This window comes from Muscardinus avellanarius (genome assembly GCF_963383645.1).
Source record: "Muscardinus avellanarius genome assembly, chromosome: X".
Lineage (NCBI taxonomy): Eukaryota > Metazoa > Chordata > Mammalia > Rodentia > Gliridae > Muscardinus > Muscardinus avellanarius.
In genome coordinates, this window is record NC_137792.1 from 90891903 (window position 1) to 90903915 (window position 12013).

The following is a 12013-nucleotide window of genomic DNA, read 5'->3' on the forward strand; positions in this document are numbered from 1 at the left end:
ACACACACACACACACACACACGTATTTAAATATTTGGGGGTTTTGTAGGGAGCTGAGATGTGCCTTTCCTCCAGGGACCTTTACAGCCATCTTTTCTAAAGACTTTACTTACTAAAGAAAATGACTTCCCTAGGAGCACAAAATTGGTTCAGTCAAGCTTTATAATTAGATGAGAAAATAACTTGAGGAACGTTGTCATCATCCTCAACCTCTCCATTTTTTCCCTCTTCCTTTATGCTCCTTCCTCAGTTTTTAGTCTGGATGTGCTTTTATAAAAATGTAGTACATAGCCATGCTTGGTAACACATGCCTGTAATACCAGTATAAGGGAGGTTGAAACAGAAGAATTGAAGATTGAATACCAGCTTCAGGAATTTAGCAAAATCTTCAGCAACTTGAATCATGTTTCAAAATAAAAAATAAAATAGGGCTGGGAGTGTAGCTCAGAGTTAGAATGTCCCTGGGCTCAATCCCCAGATGCCAGAAAAAAGAAAAGCCTAGTATGCTTATTCAAACCAGTGGATAATTTTCATATTATTATTTATATTTTCAATATATTCTATTTGTATTGTTTATTTATATATACCTATTTACTTTATTATAATTTTATATGTAATAATTTACTGAATGGGCGATTGATTGATGAAATATTTTACAGCAAGTTCCAGACAACATGCCATTGCAAAATTTGTATTTGTAAAGATAAGCAGTGTGGAGGTGGTGCAGTAGCTCAGTGGTGGAGTCCTTGCCTAGATAGGTGAGGCTTTGGATTCTATCCCTCATATCAAGAAGGAAAGAAGAAAGGGAGGGAGGGAAGGAGGGAGAGAGGAAGGAAGGAATGAAGGGAAGAAAGGAAGGAAAGAAGGAAGGAGAAAAGGAGAGAAGGAGGAAGGAAGGGCTGAAGGTAGGGGAGCTAGGCCATTTTTTATTTAGTTCCACCACTAACTAGCGTTATGATCATCGAAAAGTCCTTCATCTTAGACTTCTCACTCTAAAAAATATAAAAGGAAACAACTAGATTTTATGACTTTACAACATTAAAATTCCATGACTATTCAAATTCCTCTAGGGATGTTTGAATTTTAAAGGGGAACAAATGTCTAATGTCCCCCAGCTATTTGGCAAAGGAAAGCATTTTGGGGGAGTTAGTTGAGGCTATGGGGATGGGAGGGGAAATGCTGAGAGGTCTCAAAGTCACCCTTTGCAGGCAGCTGCCAAAACATCTCCACAGAAGGCTGGTCTTCGCAACAACTGTCAAGTGCAGCTGGGACAAATGTAAAATTCTGTCATGAGTCCTCTTTACTAGAGGACTTTCCAGATTACGTGTTTAAATATCTTGAAGAAGTCGGTCTGAATTAAACTGAAAAACTGCTATAAGGATTCAGTGCTTTTCAGCTTCAAACAAATGTGCATTTGCTGAAGCAGCCAAACCCTCCACAGCTTGTTTAACTCAGAGTTTTGTCTTTTCTCTTGCAATGGGTTTGAAGGTTGGTAAGGCTAGGTTTTGGAAGTGGAATGCTTCCCTCTGCTGGCTGCTGGGCAACCAACCACACAGTTGGCGCTGGGAAACTTGCCAGGCTCTCAAGAAAAACCCAAACCTCACACAGCTAAGGGCATTAGATCCACAAACCAAAAAGCAATTGAAATTTGTGTGTGTGGAGGGGCATTGGTGATTGAACCCAGAGGCATTCTACCTCTAAGTTACACCCTCAGCCCTATGTTTAATTTTTTTTATTTTGAAACAGGATCTTGCTTGGTTGATGAGCATCTCACTACCTGCTGAGGCTGTCCTCGATCCTGCAATCCTCCTGTGTCAGTCTCTGAAGTACTAAGATTACAAGCGTTTGCCACCACAGACAGCTGCAAGTGAAATATTTCATAGCTTATTACTTTATCCACAAATGTGGTTTTGGTACAAATAAAATATTATTTCAGACATTTATAAAATATAGTCAAGTAAATATGGGAAAATTCGTATTTCCTATAGCTCCCAAATTCTAACACATGTTGGGGCATTTGTTCCAAGCTTTATTACTTTTTTATGTGTGGTGCTTTACATGTATGCCCGACAAGTGCTCTGCCAGTGTGCTACACCACAAACTGTTTACGGCATTTTTTGTCTGACTTTCCTTCAAAATTCAATCTTTTTAAATGATTCTGAGTTTCCTTCAACAGATACTTATTGAGAATCTTTTATATACTGGGCATTTTCTTAGAATCAGGTGAGACAGTGTAGAACAGACTGGAGTTAGCTTAGTGTTAGAGCATAGAGCTCTTGTCTAGCATGCTTGGAGGTGGGGAGGGGACTGGATTTGATTCCTAGCAACACATACACACACACACACACATTCCAAAGTGAAGTAATCTAGAAAGTTCCTGCCCTTACAGTTTTTCTTCAAGAATAAGGGATGAATTCTGTGACTCCAGTACTTAGAAATCTGAGATAAGCCAGGCGTAGTGGCGCACGCTTGTAATCCCCGCGCTTGGGAGGCAGAGACAGGAGGATCGCGCAGGTTCGAAGCCAGCTTTGCTGGTTTAAGAGACCCTGTTTCCAAATAAAATTATAAAAAAATAGGAAAATAGGTCTGGGAGCCTAGCCCTTCCCGGAACCCCAGTACCACCAAAAAAAAAAAAAAAAAAAAAAAAAAATCTGACATAGGTTTGAGGCCAGTAACTTAGCGAGACTGGTGCTTGTTGTTTTGGGGTTTTTGTTTATTTCTTGTACTGGAGGTTGGACCCAGAGGCATTCTACCTTAGAACTACACCCCAGGACATACTTTATATATTTTTATTATTTTTGAAACAGGTTGTTGCTAAGTTGCTGAGGGACCTCACTAAATTACGGAGGCTGTTCTTGAGCCTGTGATCTTCCTGTATCAGCCTCCCAAATACTGAGATTATAGGCATGCACCACTACGCCCTGCTGAGATCCTGTTTCAAAATTAAAAGAGAGCTGGATGTATAGCTCGGCAGTAAAATGTTCCTGGGTTCAATTCCCAGCACTACACACACACACATAGTAGGGATTAACAATCAATAAAGAATTATGGAGTGTTTGAGAATGCTAAATGATATGACAAAAGCATGTCAAGAGGATGAAGTCTGGTTGCAGTGCTTAGTTAGATATAAGGTTAGTCATGAATGGTCCCTCTTAGGTGGTAAAAGTGACATTTTGACGTTAAAACAGCAGTCTGAATGACCACAGGGATACAAACATGTGTGTAAAGAGTCTTCTAAGGAAAAAGTGCTGTCGGCTGGTGAGAAGGGCAGAAACACTTTGGGGTAGAGGCACCTATGGAAGGTAGTGTGTTGGGAGATGAGAATAGAAGCCATAAGATAGAAGAGAACAGCCAGGAGTCAAAGCACAAAAAAAGCTAACCCACACACTGAGGGTGCTTCTCAGGTTTTTTCTCAATCCAGTCCATTTTGGCATAACTGCAGCTTGAAGGATATGCAGGATACACAGTCAGCAAAAGAGTAACACGGCACGGCTAAAAGAGATGTCATCGGTACAAAGACGTGAATGTGGGGCTAAGGGCACAGCTCAGTGTAGAGTGTGCATTTAGCTGGGCTCCATTGCCAGCACCAAAAAAGAAAAAAAGCTAACAAAAACCACAACCAGAAACTGGGGATGTACAGGGGAAAGAAAGAGGAAGTTTGACACATTAAAAAGTGAGAAGCAGTGCTCGTTTTGGCAGCACATATAATAAAATTGGAACTACACAGAGAAGATTATCATGGCCCCTGGACAAAGATAACACACAAATTCATGAAGTGGTTCATATTTTTAAGAAGCAAGGAAGAATGTCTTTGGAACTTTTTTCTATTTCCTACTACAAAATGTGAACAGTACAAAGAGTGAAAAACCTTTTGTGATGGTTGATGTCCCTCAGCAATAAGCTGGGTCTCCAATGTTTGGTGGATACTTCCAATCTTAAATTTATAATAAGAAAAATATTATTGCTTGTTTGTTTAATGTATCCCTGTTCTGATTTTAATTACACTCCAAATTTTCCTATATGTAGCCTTAGGGGAAAAAAATGAGAAGCACCAAGGCGGAGACAGCTAGAGAGAGGGAGACAGGGTAGGTGCTATAATTTCACCTGATCTTAGGTAGGAATTTTCCTTACCACTAAGGAGTAGTATAGTGTATAATCTTAGACTTTATTATGCAGCAGGATTCTCTGAAGGGTTTGTTCAAACACAGATTTCTGGGCCCCACACCCACAGTTTCTGATTTGAGAGGTCTGAGGTGAGGCCTGAGAATTTGCAAGTTCCCAGGTGATGCTGATAATGTTGGTCCAAAGACCATACTTGGAAAATAACTGCTATGACTGGTGCCAAATCAGGCAAAAATGGAAAATCCAGTCAGCCTGTTTCTTTGTTCACATACTGCCAAATGGCAGAGAGCTAGATGCTTGCTAGTGTCTAAATTGATGGTTTGTGTTCCTGCACTTTCCATTTATTCAAAGTAAAGATGTGTCATATGACTGCTGCTTAATATAGAAAAGAGAGCTTGGACAATATTGCTAGGTCTGTAGCCTTATGCTGTCTCTCTTTACCCATTATTACCCATCAGCAAGCAAGACTGCAAACAATATTGCTATCCCTTATTCTCTATCAATGAGGATATGATAAAACAAGCCTTTTCTGGTAGTGGGAATGTCAAATGGCACTTTTCTGAACAGCAATTTATCAACATGTGTAACATTCTAAATATGTACTAGTTGCTCTAGTGATTCTACTTCTAGAAATTATCGTATGGGATGAATTAAGAGATGTAGTACAAAAATAGAAGTACATGGAACCTCATAAACATACTTTACGAATACTCAAATTGAAAAGGATCTAAGTGTCTAGCTCTGAGAAAAGGGCTATATACTATAAAGAGCTTTGCTATGGAAAAATATTAGTGACAGGAAGATAAATATGGAGGGATGTATTAACAACTGTATGTGTGAGTGTAATTTTTCAGTGTGGGGGATTGAACCCTGAAGCTTGAACATGCTGGGCAATCTCTCTACCGCTGAGCTACAACTCTAGCCCTTTTTATTTTGAGACAGGCTCTAACTAAACTGTCTAGGCTGGCTTGACTTCTGATCTTCCTGCCTTAGCTTCCTGATCTGAAGTAGCTGGGACTGTGGGCATGTGCCACCATGACTGTCTATGTGTGATTTTTTATTTGATTTTATATTTTCTAAATTTTCTCCAATGACCATTATTGTTTCTGTGACCAGAAGAATCTATCCAAATCACTTGAATGACATTAGGAAGATTCATGCACATTGTCTTTCTCTATATTTAAGATCAGAACTTTAGAACAAACCTACAACAAAGGACTTGGGATATAACTTAGAGGCAGATCACTGGCCTAGTACACAGGAGGCCCAGGGTTCAATCCCTAGCACTGTACATCCACACACAGCCTAGAAGGAAGTCTACAAAGCATCAATCAAACTGATGGTCATTCTGCTTCTTAACACAAAGTTGTAAGTAAGAGAGTCTCTACTGTTTGCTAATGTGGATCAAAAAGTAAAGCCAGGCTAGAATGCATTTTTTCCTATAGCTCTATACTGTATTCCATTTCCCTGTATAAGAAACTATTAAATGTGAAGACAAAATTTATTAAATTAGGCTAAACAATACCAGCCTTACATGGAAATACCACGTAAATACAAACTCACTATTTTAGTGTACTTTAGCAACAGGCTTAGCTGGACACAGAAGTTGAGGTACAAACTATACTTTCATAATTTTTCTGTGTCAGAATCACTACTACTTTGTACCTTAAGTTTCAAGAAACAGGAAGAGTCACATTTAAATTAAATTAAATTTTTATTTATTTCAAGTGTTCATAAAAATGACAGAAGACAGAATACATAAAAAATCAAGTAAATATCAAAAGTAAAACAATCAAATTCTCATTAGAAGGCTGGGAGACAAATTTAGCATTTTAACGATCAAAAAGTAATATTACAGCTGAGCGTGGTGGCACACGCTTGTAATCCCCGCGCTTGGGAGGCGGAGACAGGAGGATCATGCAGGTTCGAAGCCAGCTGCCCTGGCTTAAGAGACCCTGTTTCCAAATAAAAATATAAAATAAGTCTGAGAGTGTAGTCCTGAGGTAGCAGGGTTTCCAGGAACCCCAGTACCACCAAAAAAGTAATATTACAAACTGACTTTTGTGGCATAGAATATTTAATCATAAAGTATCCCTATCAATTATCTTTTATATTGATTAAACAGAGCTTTCTTAGGACTCATGTAGATTGTAGAGTTAATTAAACCAAAGAAACACATTATTTAATGTTGAAAAGACATGCAATTCTGAAAACCTAGCTATTTCCTTAACATTTCTCAGTTGAAATCATTTTCTTCTTGCTTACCTTCCTATTCTTTTATGCAAACAAAACTAAACAATTTTTTCTTTCATTTAAGTGATTACATTTAAACTTACACAAGCAAAAATACTCCAATGAGACCCAATAAAAGCAAAATACTGAAAGAATATGTATATGTGTGTATATATATATATATTTTTTTTTAATATAATTCACTATAGTATTTCTGTTAATAGCAAGTCGTTAGGAGAACAAGACATTTTGGTCTTCAGTTGTAGATTAAGTCTGGTTGTTCCAGCTTAGAGAATCTCTCGTTGAGTGAAAGCATAGTCTGTAAAGGAGAAAAAAATGTGTTAAATTTGGCAGGGTTAGAAGCCTTACAAAATACTCTTGAAAAAAGCCAGGAGCTGGACATGGTGGCACACGCCTGTAATTCCAGTACTTGGGAGGCTGAGACAGGATAGCAGGTCTGAGGTTAGACTCAGCAATGTAGCAAGACTCTCAGCAAACTAGCAAGACCCTGTTTCAAAAACAAACAAAAAATCAGGTTGGGTGTGTAGCTCATAGATAAAATGTCCCAAGGTCAGTTCCTAATATCACCTACACACACACACACACACACACACACACACACACACACACACAAAGAGATGAGATCATTGGAGAAAACTGAAGGAGATGCTGACTAAATCCTTTGTGAGTTTGAAGAAACAGCTTAGAGTATTTATCCCTGTGACTCTAGAAGCATGGGTACCTACCTGATCTCTTAAAAGCCAGAGGCCATCTCTTAGTTCTTACAGGCTAAATAGTGGAATCCTTGGGCTTGAATGGAAGAGCAGAAAAGAATGCATACTATTACTCCACAGAGTAAGTGGATAAGGTCCCAGAGTAGAAAGAGGGACAGATTTACTTCTGTGTGGTGGAGATCAAATGCCTAGACTGTGCTCAGGGATTTGGTGGTCTGCTTTGTCAAGACAGCCATAGGGTGAAGTGACTTCCAATTGATGTTATTAGTCTACAACCAACTAAAAGACTTCAAATATTGCCCAAGACTTGACTTCCAGTTTCATCTTTATTTAAACTGCCATTGATTCCAAGTTTCCTTCCCCATTTTCCAGAAATATCCCTTCCTCCTTAAACCTAAGTCAGAAACCCAATAAGTACTGCTCTGAGGCACAGATAGCCTGTATTTTTAATATATATCGCCTATTTTCCACTTATGGGTTATATACTTTTATGCACAATGCAATCAAAACACGGATGGAATAGCAGACTTTGATTAATTTAGCCTGTTGCTAACTGAAGATTGGCAGCAATTGCTTTTGGTTTCAACTCCTGCTGTAAAAATCTTTAAAAATACATTAGTATACTTTTTTTTTTTTTTTTTTGCTTTAGAACATGATCTGGCAAACACAGTTGTCTCCCTGACAGGTAAGAACCATGTTGAGCCTTAAGGTAAAGACATATGTAAACATAATAGCTGTGCTAAGTACATGTTTGACTAAAGGTTGATTAAAAAGTAATCAAGATTAGATTCTTTTATTTGGAGGAGAAATATGGGGGATTGAACCCAGGGACATTCTACCTCTGAGATAACCCCAAGCCCTTTTTATTTTTAAAACAGAGTCTTACTAGGTTACTGAGTCTGTCCTCAATCTTGCTATCCTCCTTTCTCAGCCTCCCAAGTACTGGGATCACAGATAAATGCCACCAGGCCTAGCTAAGCTTGGCTTATTTTCTTGACCTTTGTGTCTCACAAAGGGAGAGTATAGGGAAGAGGTTTCTAATGTATTTAGGGCTCCAGATAGGCTCTGCTTAGCCACATTTTCCCATACACATAGAAGCTACCCATATATATGCCAAATATGCCTAGAAAAGAAATGAATTCTTTAATATTTGGCAAACAAGATTAGCATACAATTCTATTGCATTTACCTGATTGGCCAGTGCTTGAAAGTTAAAATTCAGGTTTATTCCTTCGGGCTGGTGCAAACAACTCTTCGTGATAGTAAATTTAGACCCCGGCAATAAAGGATCACCCCCACGACTCACATGTCTGTTAATTAAGCATAATATTTAATAAAGTATATATGATACATGCTAATTAAAGTAACAACTTTGGGCCATTCAACTGAACCGTTCTAGGTCTCATTTGTATTAATTATAAGATAAAGAAGGCCTATTCAAGAATCTTCAAGATAATAAGATTCCAAGTTCAGAATTAGGGAGTATTTGTACAGCATTCATGAGGCTTGAGTTAGTGGGGTGGTACATGCCTGTAATCCTGGTACTTGGAAGGCTGAGACAGGAGAATTGCAGGTTGGAGGCCAGTCTCAGCAATTTAGTGAGACCCTCAACAACTTAGCGAGACCCAGTTTCAAAATTAAAAAAAAATAGGACTTCCGGGAAGATGGCAACCGAGAAAAGCGGGGCTTAAGAGCCACGCTAACAACAAATCTCCATTACCACAAAATCAGCGCCTTTCATAGCCAGAAAACACCATCACCAGTGAAACAAAAAATCACCAGGCTCCAGAGAGAAAGCGGACTGAGAACAGAGTCACAGAGGAGATACACCGGCCTCACGCCCGAGGACGCGGCAGACGTGGCAGCAGTTCCATACTGCCGGAGGCACCGGCGAATTCACGGGACGGCTACAGCAAGCCGAGGTGAGACACTGTGGAACAGCTAGGCGGGATTTCTCCGCGCAGAGAGCATCTAAAGCTCCCAGTGGCCGAGCTCAGCACACGCTGCAGGGATTCAGAGTAGAAATCAAAATCAAGAAGAAAAATGCCAGCCCCATAGCCGAGGTCGTAGCAGCGGCGCCATATTGCCACCGGCGGCAGCAGCAGCGAATTCAGCAAGGCCAGTACAGCTACATCTGCGTACTCAAGAACAGTGAGTCAAATTGCGGGCCACAGAGGAGAAATCCCAGTACTGTACTCCCTGGGATTTGACCCAGTGGGGGAGGGGCGGTGGCAGAGATATCACACCATAGGAGAATGTGCAACCTGGCACCCCCCACAGTCTAAAGCAGCCTCTATCGACTCTCTGGGTCGGAGACTCTGTGATAAAACCCAGTAAAGGAGTAGTGGGGTCCGAGATACTACTGACTCGAGATCCAGAACACCTTAAGGGAAGTCATAGTGACCAAAGGGAAGAACCCAGAGAAGGCACAAACTTCCTAAATCATGGGAAAGAGGAATAATACTGGAGCAATTAATGCCCATAACCCCACAACATCAGAACCCGATAAAACAGAAAATCAGAGATTTCTAGAAGATCAAATCAGGAAAATAACTGTAGAAATAATAGAGGTGCTTCGAAAAGAACTCAGAGAGAGCCAAAAAGAGATAAAGGATGCAATTAATGAAGTAAAGGCCTCAATTCAAAGCACAAACAACCGATTAGAACACATGGAGAACAGAATCTCGCTCTTAGAAGATGAGCAATCCAAAAATGAACTGATAGTTTCTAATCTAGAAAAAAATATCCGACAGCAGGAATCTGATATTGAAGAAATATGGGCCCATTTTAAGAGAGCTAACCTAAGAATAATTGGAATAGAGGAGGGAAAAGAAAGTGAAACCAAAGGGATCAACAATCTCTTCAAAGAAGTAATAGCAGAAAATTTTCCAAACATAGAGCAAGAGGTTGATACAAAGGTCCAGGAAACTTATAGAACTCCCTTTAGACAGGATCGGAGAAGAGGATCCCCACGCAACATAATTGTCAAAATGACCAATGTGGAAGCCAAGCAGAGAATCTTAAAGGCAACAAAAACAAAGGGCCAAGTGACATTCAGAGGCAAACCAATTAGAATCACTCCAGACTTCCCAAACCAAGTCATGAGAGCCAGATGGGCTTGGAGTAACATATTCCAAACTCTGAAAGAAAACAACCTCGAGCCAAAAATTTCCTACCCAGCAAAACTTACTATCAAATTAGATGGAAAAATAAGAAGCTTCCATGACAAACAGAAACTAAAGGAATTTATGTCTTCAAAACCAGCACTAGAGAAAATACTCAAAGAGATTAACTACAAAGAAGAAATAGGTAACACACACCAGAACCAGAGAAACAAGAGTTTCCATCCAACAGACAATTAAGATTGGTTATCTGTGGAGATTCATTATTTATGTTAGTCTTTTACCTATCTCTAAAGGGTATTGTTTGCCTTTATTGTTGTTAATTTTTAGGATTTCTAGTTGGAATATTAATATACCTTCAGATACAGCAATTGGAAATATTTTATCCCATTCTATTAGTAACTGTTAACTCTGTTTACATTGTCTTTGGATATACAATTTTTTATTTTTTTATTTTTTAGGGAGTCTGTATACTCCTCTGTTGCCTGTGTCATTGAAATCATAACCAAGAAATCACTGCCAATTTCAATGTTGTGAGGTTTTATGACCCAGATTTTCTCCTAAAAGTTTATAGTCTTAAGATTTGTATTTAGGTCTATTATCTATTTTGAGTTAATATTTGTATATGGCATTAGGTAAGGGTCCAATTTTATTCTTTTCCATGTAATTATTATTTTTTAACAATATTTAGTTAAAAGATTATCATTTTCACCACCAAATGTTCGTGGAAACCTTGTCAAAATTAACTTGACAATATAGGGAAGAATTTAGCTCTAGGCTTTTATTTAACTCCAATGGTTTATATATCTGCCTTTAGAATAGTACTACACTGTTTCAATTATTGTAGCTTTATATGGTTTGAAATCAGAAAATATATATCTTCTAGCTTTGTTCTTTTTCAAGATCATTTTGGGTACCTAGACTCCATATTCCATATTAGGATAGATTTTTTTCTGGAAAATAAATATATAAATATATGATAGTTTCACCTAAAAAATAGAAAAAAATATTCTCTGGTAAGAAAGAAAGCAAAAAGAAATATTGAAATGTTATCTTTAAGTCATCAAAAGCTTGGTATCAGACAAATGAAACTGTTATGTGAGATTATCATTTTTAATTTTAGATAAATTGCCATAATACTAGATGTCAATTACTAAGCCAAGCATGGGAGGAAGGGATAGGGAGAGAATGGGGTGGGGATTGGGTGGGGGCTGACTGGGAAAAGTGTGCATGTATGTCTACAAAAGTATGTATCCTACTATGATGTATGAATACAGTGCACAAATAAAAAAAAAGTGAAAAGCATCAGTAGCCTGTGGGACAATACTAACCAGTGTTTCAAAAGAAATAGGGGTGGGGGTGTAGCCAAGGATGTTTATTATGAATAAAAGAATGCACCAAATCCTGGTTGGGTATTAAGATATTTGTTATTATTATTTTTTTAGAAATACTTTTTCAGATCTCAGGATCCAGCTCAAAAGTGACTTCCCACTATTTGTTGAGGCTTTTCTCAAACCTGCAATTCTCCTATCTTAGCCTCAAAGAACTGGGATTAAATATGTGCCATCTTGCCAAGCATCCTTGGAGTTTAAGACAGCCACATGAGAAAGTTCATATTTTACTAATGTGAATGGAGATTTCTGTGCTTCTGGAGAGGATGTGGGGTGCAGTTAATGGCAAGGACAATCCAAGTGCCAAGTCTAAGATGGATCACAGAGGAGAAAGGATGCCAGAGAAGTAGATGAGCAGAACGTTTCCCCTGGTCCTTCAGTTTAGGAAGGAATGCTTCAACTGGAAAAGGAA